Source organism: Anomaloglossus baeobatrachus, chromosome 11 (assembly GCF_048569485.1).
Source record: "Anomaloglossus baeobatrachus isolate aAnoBae1 chromosome 11, aAnoBae1.hap1, whole genome shotgun sequence".
Taxonomy (NCBI): domain Eukaryota; kingdom Metazoa; phylum Chordata; class Amphibia; order Anura; family Aromobatidae; genus Anomaloglossus; species Anomaloglossus baeobatrachus.
In genome coordinates this window covers 157,502,854-157,516,605 of record NC_134363.1, presented here as the reverse complement: position 1 = coordinate 157,516,605, position 13,752 = coordinate 157,502,854, and the positions used below count along the sequence as shown (strand labels likewise).

Sequence of the window (13,752 nt, the reverse complement as noted above, 5' to 3'; positions counted from 1 at the left end):
TCTGCCCGGCGGAGAAGATGATCGCAGCAGGTGCGACTGCTGAAACCCTCAGCAATCAGCTGTCATGGCCAAAGGAAGACGCGGGATCGCATATTTGTAGTGACAGCTATGCAAATGAAAGGGAATCGATGTAATAGAAGGTCGTGCGGAGTCTGCAGGTAGGGTCGTTCCGATCTTACTAAAGGTGCGTGCCCATGAGCAGGGCTTGCAGCGTTTTGGATGCAGCATGTTTTTGCTACATCCAAACGCTGCTGTGATGACTGTCACAAGGTGGCGCTAAACACTACTTGTATACAGTAAATGGAGAGGTAGTCAGACAGGCCGAGACCATAAACCAGGAGGTCACGACACTACACAGGGGCAGACAGAGATGAGGTCAAGATACAAGCTGAAGATCAGGGTTCCAGAACAGCACCTACAAAATAAAAGGAGAACGCGGGGATGTGGTCAGGAGGAAGTCTGAGGTCAGAAGCCGGGAAATCACAACAGAAACAGGGGAGGACAGGCAAAGACGGGTAAACAACAATCCGGAGTCGAGAGAGCAAGACCAGAACAGGGAGTATCTTGGAAGCCAACAGCACAACTGAAACCAGGAAGTACAACTGGCGGCATCCTGAGCTAACACGCTCCCTAATGAAGCAGAGCAATCACCAGGAACGAGAAGCATCTGAGAGAGCACTTCCCAGGACCAGCATGAAACAACCAACAGAGCATTCATACTGCAAAATGCTCTGCACCATAAGCAAAAATTTCAAGGGCTCTGCAGGAGAGCATAGCAGAACAATGCAGAGTGTTCTGCACATAGGAATCATGACAGCTATGTTGTGCAGTACAAGAACAGTGGATGAGGTTTCTAAAAATCTTATGCCCACTGTGCTTCTGTTCTCTGCGGTGCAGCATTCCGGGCTGCATCATGTCAGTTTATGCTGCGGAGACGCGAGTGTTCTCTGCATGGAGAATAGAACTAAAGTCCGCAGCGGCCTGAACCCTGATTGTGGGAACAGGCAGCTGCAGCCTCTTGTGGACAGCACTCGCGACTCCACTGGAGAGGACACGCTGCGTCCAAGACACAGCATGATCGGATCGTGGGCACGTACCCGAGGGCTCGTTTGGACATACATTTATTTTCAAAACAGTCCTAGTTTCATCAGCCATTTTTGTTCAGAATTTTTCCAGATTTTCATCCGAGTTTGGTCCAAGTTTCATCAGCTTTTCTTGGATGAAAAAAAAAAAAGTTTCTATACCTTCTCCAATCTAGCAATTGGTGAATATCGGCATGACATCTAAGGCTATCTGCCCACGAGACAACGTACCCACGGATTTTGCCCCAGGTTTCCCGCAGATGCGCCCCGGAATCCGCAGCTATCCATTTCCACGGGATTTCAGTATTTTTGTTGCGGTAAACTTGAGTGCGGAAATACTTGCGGAATTCCCGCCCTGTATCTCCATAGTGGAGGAGCTGGAATTCCGCAGATATTTCCGCATGAATAATTGACATGCCATCACGTGCGCCTGCGAGAAATCCGCAGCATATTCCGCAGCTGCACATACCGCACCATTGATACAGCACTCCCCAAATCCCATAGTACAACATCAGGAGTGTCTGTACTTGCGTAAACCTGCGGGTTTATCTGGAAAATCAAGATAAATTTGTGGGTTTTCCCCAGCAAAATCCGTGGGTACGTTGTGGGTACGACGGCCGTTTCGCCTAATCAGCCATGGACCCGTGGAAGCCTGATTAGGTGAAACGGACGTCGTCCTATGCTTGGGAGCCAGCTCACAGTGCGTCTCCGGCTTTTTACCCTGCACCGCTAAATAAATCCTATTCCTGCACAGTGGACGGAGTGCGGTCCTTCATTCTTCTCTCCAGTTCACGTTGTCCCGTGGGCCCATGGCCTTTATTGCTGTCCAATTTTTCGTGGACCTATAGACTCGCATTGCTGATTTTGATCCAAAACTGGAATCAATATTGGACGGCTCTGGAATTTGTGAGGACCACTCAATCTACAAAAAATTGGCCATGTGAATAGTGCTATACTAGGAACAAGAGTGATCCGGCGTCTCAATGAGCTCTTATAAGGCTGGTGTATTTGGAGTACAATCTAAGCCTAAATTCACACATCCAGTGATCATTCAGCCATTGGCAAAAAAAAAAAAATGTGCAAACAACTTTTTTGAATGTTTTTAAATTATTTTTACCGGATCAATTTTTTTTTTTTTAACATTAGAGTCTATGGAAAACTGATCTGTTAACGGATTGCAATTTATCTTCCATTTGTAATGGATCCTGTAAGAAAAAAACAGATCCATTACAAATGCAAGAAAATGGATGACAAAATAGCAAAAAAAAGTGAAACGTCGAGGAGATAAGCATTATGCAGATGTCACACACGTACCTGGTAAAACCCCAGAAGATATAACAACACACAGGGGTCACGATACAACGGAGGTCCCTGCCGCTAGGGAGAGGGGTGAGGGGGCACCTCCTGAACTCACCTCAAGCTGACTCCTGAGCTCCCTAGCATCCCTATACAAATTCTTGCAACCTGTCGTCGAGCCAAATACCTTAGGCCCTCTGCTAGCCCTGCACTCACCCTGGCTAATGAGCAGGCAGATGAGATCACTAGACTCGCCACTACAATACAGAAACAAAAGAGAAGGAATACAAACAGGGGAAATAGTCATGCAAAGGAAAAGACACTCCAGGCGGCTTCAAACTTCAGTGCAGCAAACACCATTGCTGCACACAACACGACAGACTTCTTCCAGAGCAGACTCCTTCCAATGTGGACCACATAGAAATGAGGGATTCAGATTTTATCACATGCATCATGTGAGCAGATCCCATGACTTACATAGGGAAGGGGAGTGATCCCAAAGAGCCACACCTGAGATTGGCAGCTACAGCCAGCAGCCAGGCAGGAAGGGTGCTTAACCCTTACAGCACCACAAGCAAGATGTTATCAAATAACAGTAGTGAACTTGCCAGCGGCGAGGCGTTGTGACCTTCTGACACCAGGTTCACTCGTGGTCTCCCCCGGGAGAGATACACTCATGACAGCAAGTTTGTCAACTGTTTGATGCCAAAAATATGTATTTTTTTTAAATTTGGTGTAAACGCTGCTGCTCTCCTGTTTCTCTTTTGATCCTTCTCCTCTCTGTTACTGAGATATGGCCTCTTCTTCAGGTTATGTAAATCCTGACTTTTTAGCCAAATGGGCGTGGTCTTCTTCATTGGCGACTTTCTTTTTTTCAATATCTCATGAATGGAGAGGAGCAGGAACAAAAGAAAACTGTCAGATATGGGAAAACAGCAGCATTTACACCAGGTTAAAAATAATTACCTATTTATAGCAAGTGACGGGTTCTCCTTAAACTCGTTCAGCCGGTAACTGAAGGTCTTTATTTGGGTCATATGTAAATTTAAGAGAATCGCTGTTTTGATACAAACATTCTGCACTTCAAAGGGAATCTGTCAGCAGAAAATGACTGCTCAAACCCAGCACAAGCTCCCAGTGCCCTCTTGGTGTGACTGAGCAGATCAGAGCACCGTCCCACCTACTTGTTTCGCACCTTTCTCTTCCTTGATTGACATTTGTGGCTTTAGAGGAGTCCAAAAAGGGCGGAAATCGAGAACAAGTAGATGGGAAGGTGCACAGAACTGTGCCGCCAATTAAATAGTGCACTGAACTGTGCCGCCAATTAAAGGGTGCACCCAGAGTCTGTGCTTGGTTTGAACAGTCATCTTGTGCTGACAGTCAGAATCGCTTTTTGTCACAGGTGCCCTACTGAGAAGCACAAAATCAATGGATTTTCAGATCTTCCAAATCCCCCAAACCCACATTTGGGTGTCTTATGCCTTATTACAGAGGTTTTCTTTCCTGAAAGTTCTTTTTCTATAAGAGCATACTATAGCGCCCCTGAGGCTTCAGTCGCCACAGGGTACTGCATCTCACCAGAGGTGCGGTACTCATCCTGGGTAAGGAGGAGGTCGGTGCCGGTTCACAACATCCATCACCACACATAAGCCAGTTGCCCACTCACCGGGACGGGGATAGGGTAGGGTCATTTAGGATGGTCACCATATTGTCTGGGGCCTCCCACCCACTAACTATGGGGCTCGAGTAGGCAGGGCGACTGATCTGGGGAGCAGGAGCCACACACACACTAATTCAGTCAGGTCACCACTGGGAACGAAGTGACGCAGGAGAATACGGTCGCTGAGGGGAGAGGAGAGCTGATAGCTCCCTCAGGACCGGTGCACATCTCAGGGTACGGAGCCCTAGGCTGGTGGACACTTCACGGCCTGCCAGCAGAATCCACTGGGCAGAGGATTTCACGTCTTCTGGCCCATAACAGTGCCCGGGGCAAAGCAGCATGTAGAGCCAGGAGCCATGACCATAGGGCGGCCCATCAGCGCTGCCTGCTAGACGGGACAGGGAACATAACCACCCCCAGGACCGAGGTCCCTGTGTAGCTTCAAGTCGCAGGGACTCACACAACAGAGCGCAGGGAGGAAGGACTCACGAAGTATCCCACCGGTACCAGCCCCCGAACTATCCGGGATCGTCTGGAGCCAATCACAGCGGAGTCTGGCAGTCCAACGACAGGAGCAACTCAGTGAGTAAACACCTTAAACGGCAACCGCTGTGTCGTCTAATTCTTCCCGTGCTCCCCACACTGGGGTGGACTACGACCCCCAACATCCTCCTTGGGGCCTAGCTCTACCTGTGGAGCGCTGCAACATCTGAGCTGCGTTACCATCTGCCCCAGCAGAGACTTTCCGCAGCTGCGGCTCCCACTATAGCCACATACCACAGGTGGCGTCACGAAAGACAACTATTCCCATCATCACCATCATCCCCTCCATCATTTTGGTTGACACTGCAGGATCACGGAGCCGGGCCAGGCCACTGTGACAACCCAAACCCCCCAGAACCGGCCCAGTGACGAGTACTTCCCAAGACCCCGCGGGCGCGTCAATACCATACCTACCGGTTGCTCCACGTGGCGGGACATGTGCACGGTGTGTACCACGCCTTGTCGGCACACAGGGCATCTCCAGATTGACACTGACACATTGTTCCTTTTTTTTGGGAAGAAAAATCTTTTTATAAAATCCTCTTGAAAATGTTGTAGTTAACTTTTTTACTTTGCCGCTGATTCTGAACAACGGAAGGAGTCATCGGAGTGAGTTTTCAAAGAGGCGCGTTACGTTAATGTACCGTACCGTCTCATAGCCAAAATGCCGCACATACCACTAGGAATAGAATGGCGGAAAAGAGGAATCAAAGAAAAGTAGAAAGATGGGATTAAAGATGACAGCCCCCCCCCCCCCCCCGCCCACCATCACACCACACCGCCTCCTATAGATCACAAAGATGAAATGTTTCAGGAAATTAATTGTGTCCTCCGGGGAGCGGTGATCACGCTGAGTGACAGGTGCTATACTGTGCACCGGATCACAGATCTCTCAGTATTTCAGTTCTGAAGACTTTAATGTAAGGAATCCCAATAAAGCAGCTGCATCTTATAAATAGTGAGAATACTGGAGACTTACAGGAGGGTCAGGTTCTACGGGACTTACAGATGTGTGCGGAGCTGTGGAGGGAGACGAGACACTGACCGGCGGCTGCTGCAGTCACTCTATACTCACTATACCTTGTCCTATAATGGCCTAAGAGGAAGGAGTCTTCTGGGATCATCACACGAGATAAAGACTGTGAGCAGCCGAAATCTGCAGGTCACTCTCACTCTCTCTGCAGGTCACTCTCACTCTCTCTGCAGGTCACGCTCACTCTCTCTGCAGGTCACTCTCACTCTCTCTGCAGGTCACACTCACTCTCTCTGCAGGTCACTCTCACTCTCTCTGCAGGTCACTCTCACTCTCTCTGCAGGTCACTCTCACTCTCTCTGCAGGTCACGCTCACTCTCTCTGCAGGTCACCCTCACTCTCTCTGCAGGTCACCCTCACTCTCTCTGCAGGTCACCCTCACTCTCTCTGCAGGTCACGCTCACTCTCTCTGCAGGTCACGCTCACTCTCTCTGCAGGTCACTCTCACTCTCTCTGCAGGTCACGCTCACTCTCTCTGCAGGTCACCCTCACTCTCTCTGCAGGTCACTCTCACTCTCTCTGCAGGTCACCCTCACTCTCTCTGCAGGTCACGCTCACTCTCTCTGAAGGTCACGCTCACTCTCTCTGCAGGTCACTCTCACTCTCTCTGCAGGTCACTCTCACTCTCTCTGCAGGTCACCCTCACTCTCTCTGCAGGTCACTCTCACTCTCTCTGCAGGTCACCCTCACTCTCTCTGCAGTTCACTCTCACTCTCTCTGCAGGTCACTCTCACTCTCTCTGCAGGTCACTCTCACTCTCTCTGCAGGTCACTCTCACTCTCTCTGAAGGTCACGCTCACTCTCTCTGCAGGTCACTCTCACTCTCTCTCTGCAGGTCACTCTCACTCTCTCTGCAGGTCACGCTCACTCTCTCTGCAGGTCACTCTCACTCTCTCTGCAGGTCACTCTCACTCTCTCTGCAGGTCACGCTCACTCTCTCTGCAGGTCACCCTCACTCTCTCTGCAGGTCACTCTCACTCTCTCTCTGCAGGTCACTCTCACTCTCTCTGCAGGTCACGCTCACTCTCTCTGCAGGTCACCCTCACTCTCTCTGCAGGTCACTCTCACTCTCTCTCTGCAGGTCACTCTCACTCTCTCTGCAGGTCACGCTCACTCTCTCTGCAGGTCACTCTCACTCTCTCTGCAGGTCACTCTCACTCTCTCTGCAGGTCACGCTCACTCTCTCTGCAGGTCACCCTCACTCTCTCTGCAGGTCACCCTCACTCTCTCTGCAGGTCACCCTCACTCTCTCTGCAGGTCACTCTCACTCTCTTTGCAGTTCACACTCACTCTCTCTGCAGGTCACTCTCACTCTCTCTGCAGGTCACTCACTCTCTCTGCAGGTCATGCTCACTCTCTCTGCAGGTCACCCTCACTCTCTCTGCAGGTCACCCTCACTCTCTCTGCAGGTCACTCACTCTTTCTGCAGGTCACTCTCACTCTCTTTGCAGTTCACACTCACTCTCTCTGCAGGTCACTCACTCTTTCTGCAGGTCACTCTCACTCTCTTTGCAGGTCACTCTCACTCTCTCTGCAGATTACTCTCACTCTCTCTGCAGGTCACGCTCATTCTCTCTGCAGGTCACTCTCACTCTCTCTGCAGGTCACCCTCACTCTCTCTGCAGGTCACTCTCACTCTCTCTGCAGGTCACGCTCACTCTCTCTGCAGGTCACTCTCTCTGCAGGTCACTCTCACTCTCTCTGAAGGTCACGCTCATTCTCTCTGCAGGTCACTCTCACTCTCTCTGCAGGTCACGCTCACTCTCTCTGCAGGTCACTCTCACTCTCTCTGCAGGTCACGCTCACTCTCTCTGCAGGTCACGCTCACACTCTCTCTGCAGGTCACGCTCACTCTCTCTGCAGGTCACGCTCACTCTCTCTGCAGTCACGCTCACTCTCTCTGCAGGTCACGCTCACTCTCTCTGCAGGCCACTCTCACTCTCTCTGCAGGTCACGCTCACTCTCTCTGCAGGTCACTCTCACTCTCTCTGAAGGTCACGCTCATTCTCTCTGCAGGTCACTCTCACTCTCTCTGCAGGTCACTCTCACTCTCTCTGCAGGTCACTCACTCTTTCTGCAGGTCACTCACACTCTCTCTGCAGGTCACTCTCACTCTTTCTGCAGGTCACTCTCACTCTCTCTGCAGGTCACTCACTCTTTCTGCAGGTCACTCTCACTCTCTCTGAAGGTCACGCTCATTGTCTCTGCAGGTCACCCTCACTCTCTCTGCAGGTCACTCTCACTCTCTCTGAAGGTCACGCTCACTCTCTCTGCAGGTCACACTCACTCTCTCTGCAGGTCACTCACTCTTTCTGCAGGTCACCCTCACTCTCTCTGCAGGTCACTCTCACTCTCTCTGCAGGTCACGCTCACTCTCTCTGCAGGTCACTCTCACTCTCTCTGAAGGTCACGCTCATTCTCTCTGCAGGTCACTCTCACTCTCTCTGAAGGTCACCCTCACTCTCTCTGCAGGTCACCCTCACTCTCTCTGCAGGTCACTCACTCTTTCTGCAGGTCACTCTCTCTGCAGGTCACGCTCACTCTCTCTCTGCAGGTCACGCTCATTCTCTCTGAAGGTCACGCTCACTCTCTCTGCAGGTCACGCTCACTCTCTCTGCAGGTCACGCTCACTCTCTCTCTGCAGGTCACTCTCACTCTCTTTGCAGTTCACACTCACTCTCTCTGCAGGTCACGCTCATTCTCTCTGCAGGTCACTCTCACTCTCTCTGCAGGTCACTCTCACTCTCTCTGCAGGTCACGCTCACTCTCTCTGAAGGTCACGCTCATTCTCTCTGCAGGTCACTCTCACTCTCTCTGCAGGTCACGCTCACTCTCTCTGCAGGTCACTCTCACTCTCTCTGCAGGTCACTCTCACTCTCTCTGCAGGTCACGCTCACTCTCTCTGCAGGTCACGCTCATTCTCTCTGCAGGTCACGCTCACGCTCTCTGCAGGTCACGCTCACTCTCTCTGCAGGTCACTCTCACTCTCTCTGCAGGTCACGCTCACTCTCTCTGCAGGTCACGCTCACTCTCTCTGCAGGTCACTCTCACTCTCTCTGCAGGTCACGCTCACTCTCTCTGAAGGTCACGCTCATTCTCTCTGCAGGTCACTCTCACTCTCTCTGCAGGTCACTCACTCTTTCTGCAGGTCACTCTCACTCTCTCTGCAGGTCACTCTCACTCTTTCTGCAGGTCACTCTCACTCTCTCTGCAGGTCACTCACTCTTTCTGCAGGTCACTCTCACTCTCTCTGAAGGTCACGCTCATTCTCTCTGCAGGTCACTCTCACTCTTTCTGCAGGTCACTCTCACTCTCTCTGAAGGTCACGCTCACTCTCTCTGCAGGTCACCCTCACTCTCTCTGCAGGTCACTCTCACTCTCTCTGAAGGTCACGCTCACTCTCTCTGCAGGTCACACTCACTCTCTCTGCAGGTCACCCTCACTCTCTCTGCAGGTCACTCACTCTTTCTGCAGGTCACCCTCACTCTCTCTGCAGGTCACTCTCACTCTCTCTGCAGGTCACGCTCACTCTCTCTGCAGGTCACTCTCACTCTCTCTGAAGGTCACGCTCATTCTCTCTGCAGGTCACTCTCACTCTCTCTGCAGGTCACGCTCACTCTCTCTGCAGGTCACCCTCACTCTCCCTGCAGGTCACCCTCACTCTCTCTGCAGGTCACTCACTCTTTCTGCAGGTCACTCTCTCTGCAGGTCACGCTCACTCTCTCTCTGCAGGTCACGCTCATTCTCTCTGAAGGTCACGCTCACTCTCTCTGCAGGTCACGCTCACTCTCTCTGCAGGTCACGCTCACTCTCTCTCTGCAGGTCACTCTCACTCTCTTTGCAGTTCACACTCACTCTCTCTGCAGGTCACGCTCATTCTCTCTGCAGGTCACTCTCACTCTCTCTGCAGGTCACTCTCACTCTCTCTGCAGGTCACGCTCACTCTCTCTGAAGGTCACGCTCATTCTCTCTGCAGGTCACTCTCACTCTCTCTGCAGGTCACTCTCACTCTCTCTGCAGGTCACGCTCACTCTCTCTGAAGGTCACGCTCATTCTCTCTGCAGGTCACTCTCACTCTCTCTGCAGGTCACGCTCACTCTCTCTGCAGGTCACGCTCACTCTCTCTGCAGGTCACCCTCACTCTCTCTGCAGGTCACTCTCACTCTCTCTGCAGGTCACGCTCACTCTCTCTGAAGGTCACGCTCATTCTCTCTGCAGGTCACTCTCACTCTCTCTGCAGGTCACTCTCACTCTCTCTGCAGGTCACGCTCACTCTCTCTGAAGGTCACGCTCATTCTCTCTGCAGGTCACGCTCACGCTCTCTGCAGGTCACGCTCACTCTCTCTGCAGGTCACTCTCACTCTCTCTGCAGGTCACCCTCACTCTCTCTGCAGGTCACTCTCACTCTCTCTGCAGGTCACGCTCACTCTCTCTGCAGGTCACGCTCACTCTCTCTGCAGGTCACGCTCAATCTCTCTGCAGGTCACTCTCACTCTCTCTGCAGGTCACCCTCACTCTCTCTGCAGGTCACTCACTCTTTCTGCAGGTCACTCTCACTCTCTTTGCAGTTCACACTCACTCTCTCTGCAGGTCACGCTCATTCTCTCTGCAGGTCACTCTCACTCTCTCTGCAGGTCACTCTCACTCTCTCTGCAGGTCACGCTCACTCTCTCTGAAGGTCACTCTCACTCTCTCTGCAGGTCACGCTCACTCTCTCTGCAGGTCACTCTCACTCTCTCTGCAGGTCACGCTCACTCTCTCTGCAGGTCACGCTCACTCTCTCTGCAGGTCACGCTCACTCTCTCTGCAGGTCACTCTCACTCTCTCTGCAGATCACTCTCACTCTCTCTGCAGGTCACTCTCATTCTCTCTGCAGGTCACGCTCACTCTCTCTGCAGGTCACGCTCACTCTCTCTGCAGGTCACGCTCACTCTCTCTGCAGGTCACGCTCAATCTCTCTGCAGGTCACTCTCACTCTCTCTGCAGGTCACCCTCACTCTCTCTGCAGGTCACTCACTCTTTCTGCAGGTCACTCTCACTCTCTTTGCAGTTCACACTCACTCTCTCTGCAGGTCACGCTCATTCTCTCTGCAGGTCACTCTCACTCTCTCTGCAGGTCACTCTCACTCTCTCTGCAGGTCACGCTCACTCTCTCTGAAGGTCACGCTCATTCTCTCTGCAGGTCACTCTCACTCTCTCTGCAGGTCACGCTCACTCTCTCTGCAGGTCACTCTCACTCTCTCTGCAGGTCACGCTCACTCTCTCTGCAGGTCACGCTCACTCTCTCTGCAGGTCACGCTCACTCTCTCTGCAGGTCACTCTCACTCTCTCTGCAGATCACTCTCACTCTCTCTGCAGGTCACTCTCATTCTCTCTGCAGGTCACGCTCACTCTCTCTGCAGGTCACTCTCACTCTCTCTGCAGGTCACTCTCACTCTCACTGCAGGTCACTCTCACTCTCTCTGCAGGTCACGCTCACTCTCTCTGCAGGTCAAGCTCACTCTCTCTGCAGGTCACTCTCACTCTCTCTGCAGGTCACTCTCACGCTCTCTGTAGGTCACACTCTCTCTGTGTCTCTCCCACTTTCTCCCTCCCTCTTTCCCCCTCCATCTCTGTCTCTTACTTCCTCCCTCTCTCACATCCCCTCCCTCTCTCTCCCTCCATCTCTCTCCCCCTCTCTCTCCATCTCTCATTCTCTTCTGTCCTCCCCTATCTCTCCCTCTCTCATTCTTTCACATTCTCTCCATCTTTCTCGCCCCCCTGTCTCCATACCTATCTCCCCCCCCTTAACATCCCCTTCATCTCTCTCTATCCCCCTCTCTCCCCCTCTATCTCGCCCTCACATCCCCTCCATCTCTCCCTACCCCCTCTCTCCATCCCTCTCTCTCTATCTTGCCCCCCTCTCTCTCTCATTCTCTCACATCCTCTTCCACCCCCCTCTCTCCATCCCTCTCTCTCTGTATCTCTCCCGCTCTCATTCTCTCATATCCCCTCTCGCTCACTTTCCCTCTCTCATTCTCTCACATCCCCTCCATCTCTCTCCCCCCTCCTCTCTCTGTCTCTCCCTCTTTCACATCCCCTCCCTCTCTCATTCTCCCATATTCTCGACATCTCTCTCTCTCCCTTCTACATCTCTTTTCCCCTCTCCCTCCCGCTCTCTCTCTGTGTCGCTCCCGCCCATTCTCTCACATCTCCTCTATCTCTCTTCTCCCCCTCCTTCTTTCTCACATTCTCTCCATCTCTCTCTCCCTCCCTTTCGCCCCCCCTCTCGCTGTCTCTTCTCGCTGTCTCTCCCTCCCCTCTCTTTGTCTCTCCCTCTCTTCTTGTCTCTTCCTCTTTCTCTTCTTCTCTTCTCCATCATTTTTTAATCTCTGTCCCGCTCTCCACCACTTTCTCCCTTTCATTTTTCTTTCTCTATCTTTCATTCATTCTCTCTCCCTTTCTTTTTCTCCTTTCTTTTTTTCTCTGCTTCCAGTCTTTCTCTTTTTTTCTTTCTCTCTGTTTTTCTTTTCTCTTTTTCTTCCCTTGCTTTCATTCATTCTTTCTGTCTCTCTTTCTCTTTCCCTTCCCTTTTTTTGTTCCTCTCTTCACCCATCTGTCCCACTATCTCTTCCTCTCTCCGTGACCGCCCCGGGGTTAAGAGGTCAGCGTCAGGTGCAGCCCAGTACACCCCCCCCAACCTCACCTCCCCCCCCCACCCTCCCCCCCCCGGTCTCCAGCCCTGGTGGTCCCGTCACCTCTTGCCCCCCCCCCCCCCGCTTGAAGCTCTGATATACGGACACTATAGGTTTAGTGCAGGCGTTGCCACGGTGGCTCTTGCTGGATGATATATATATTTGCGGAGTCTTCGCACCATTTTCGCCCTCCCCTGACGCGTTTCAATCCACCGAACATTCCCTGTTATTTTCACTGCGAAGCCAAAACTAAATGTGAAAATTTGCACCAAAATATAAATGCGTTTTTCACCAGGTTGAGGCTTGTTCACACTAGTAAGAGACAATTGCTTCAGTTTAACCATTTCTATGCCGCTGTCCATCTCTCATCCACACTCTGCCTCCTCCTGCGGCACCGGTGCCTGTGTGTGGGGGAATCTCAGCATCACTCACGCGTTTTTTCTGCGCCATTTCAGAATATTTCGCAAGTCTCAGGAACTGCCCGGACACAAACAGTTAACCGCACAGCTGCTTCAGCGCCAACACGTGTTCAACAACAGAGGGGCGTGTCGTGTGGGCGTGGTCAGCGCGTGGTGGGCGGGGCTCGCACGCATTATCTGCGCACGGGAAGCGACGTGTTGGGCAGCTGGCTGGTGCGGGGCGGAGTCTAGGTAGGAGGGCGTGGCTATCGCGGCGCTGGTTCTCGCGAGTGTGTCCGGGCTGCACTCCGCCTCCTCACTCGGCGCCTCAGGGTGAGAGGAGCTCCCGGTCCGGGGAGACGCGGCTGCAGGAGCAGCACAGGGGAGGGGAGGAAGGAGCCAGTCCGCCGGCCTGCTCACCGCCGCGGCTGTGTGCGCTGCCCCGGGGGCCGCAGGGACCGTGCACCTCCACAGGGAGCGCCCCGGTGAGTAGGAATGTGACGAGCCTCGGTGTGAGGGGTCCAGGGGCTGCCGGGACGGGGGGCGGCGGGGCCTTGTCCTGTGACTTGCAGATTGCACACCGAAACGTGTGTCCTGCTGGGGAGGAGGGAGCAGAGGCTGAGCCGGGGTGTAAGAGGGGGATAGAGGCTGTGCCCGGAGAAAAAGGGGGGCGCGCGATAGAGAGCCTGTACCGGGAGAATGGGGGGGGGGGGGATAGAGAGGCTGAGCTGGGAGAGTAGAGGGGTGGGGGGGATAGATGATGTGCTGGGAGAATAGGGGGGGGGGATGTAGAGGCTGTACCTTGAGAATAGGGGGGGGGGGGTTATGTGGCCCGGAGAACGAGGGGGATAGAGAGGCTGAGCTGGGAGAGTAGAGGGGGGGGGATAGAGCATGTGCGGGGAGAATAGGGGGGGGGGATAGAGAGGCTGAGCTGGGGAATAAGAGGGATAGAGGCTTGTGCCTGGAGAAAAAGGGGGGGGGATAGAGAGCCTGTACCGGGAGAATAGAGGGGGGGGGGATAGAGAGGCTGGGAGAGTAGAGAGGGGATAGAGGACGTGTTGGGAGA

General features: G+C 52.9%; 1 protein-coding gene across 1 annotated transcript in view; it reads left to right on the top strand.

Moving 5' to 3' along the window:
• The first annotated feature begins 12,987 nt into the window (after positions 1-12,987).
• The window catches only part of SPSB1 (splA/ryanodine receptor domain and SOCS box containing 1), an 18,148-nt gene continuing 17,383 nt past the window's right edge, over positions 12,988-13,752 (top strand). The window contains exon 1 of the mRNA XM_075329019.1: positions 12,988-13,171. The gene's annotated coding sequence lies outside the window, so the exon portion shown is untranslated. The remainder of the gene's footprint in view (positions 13,172-13,752) is intronic.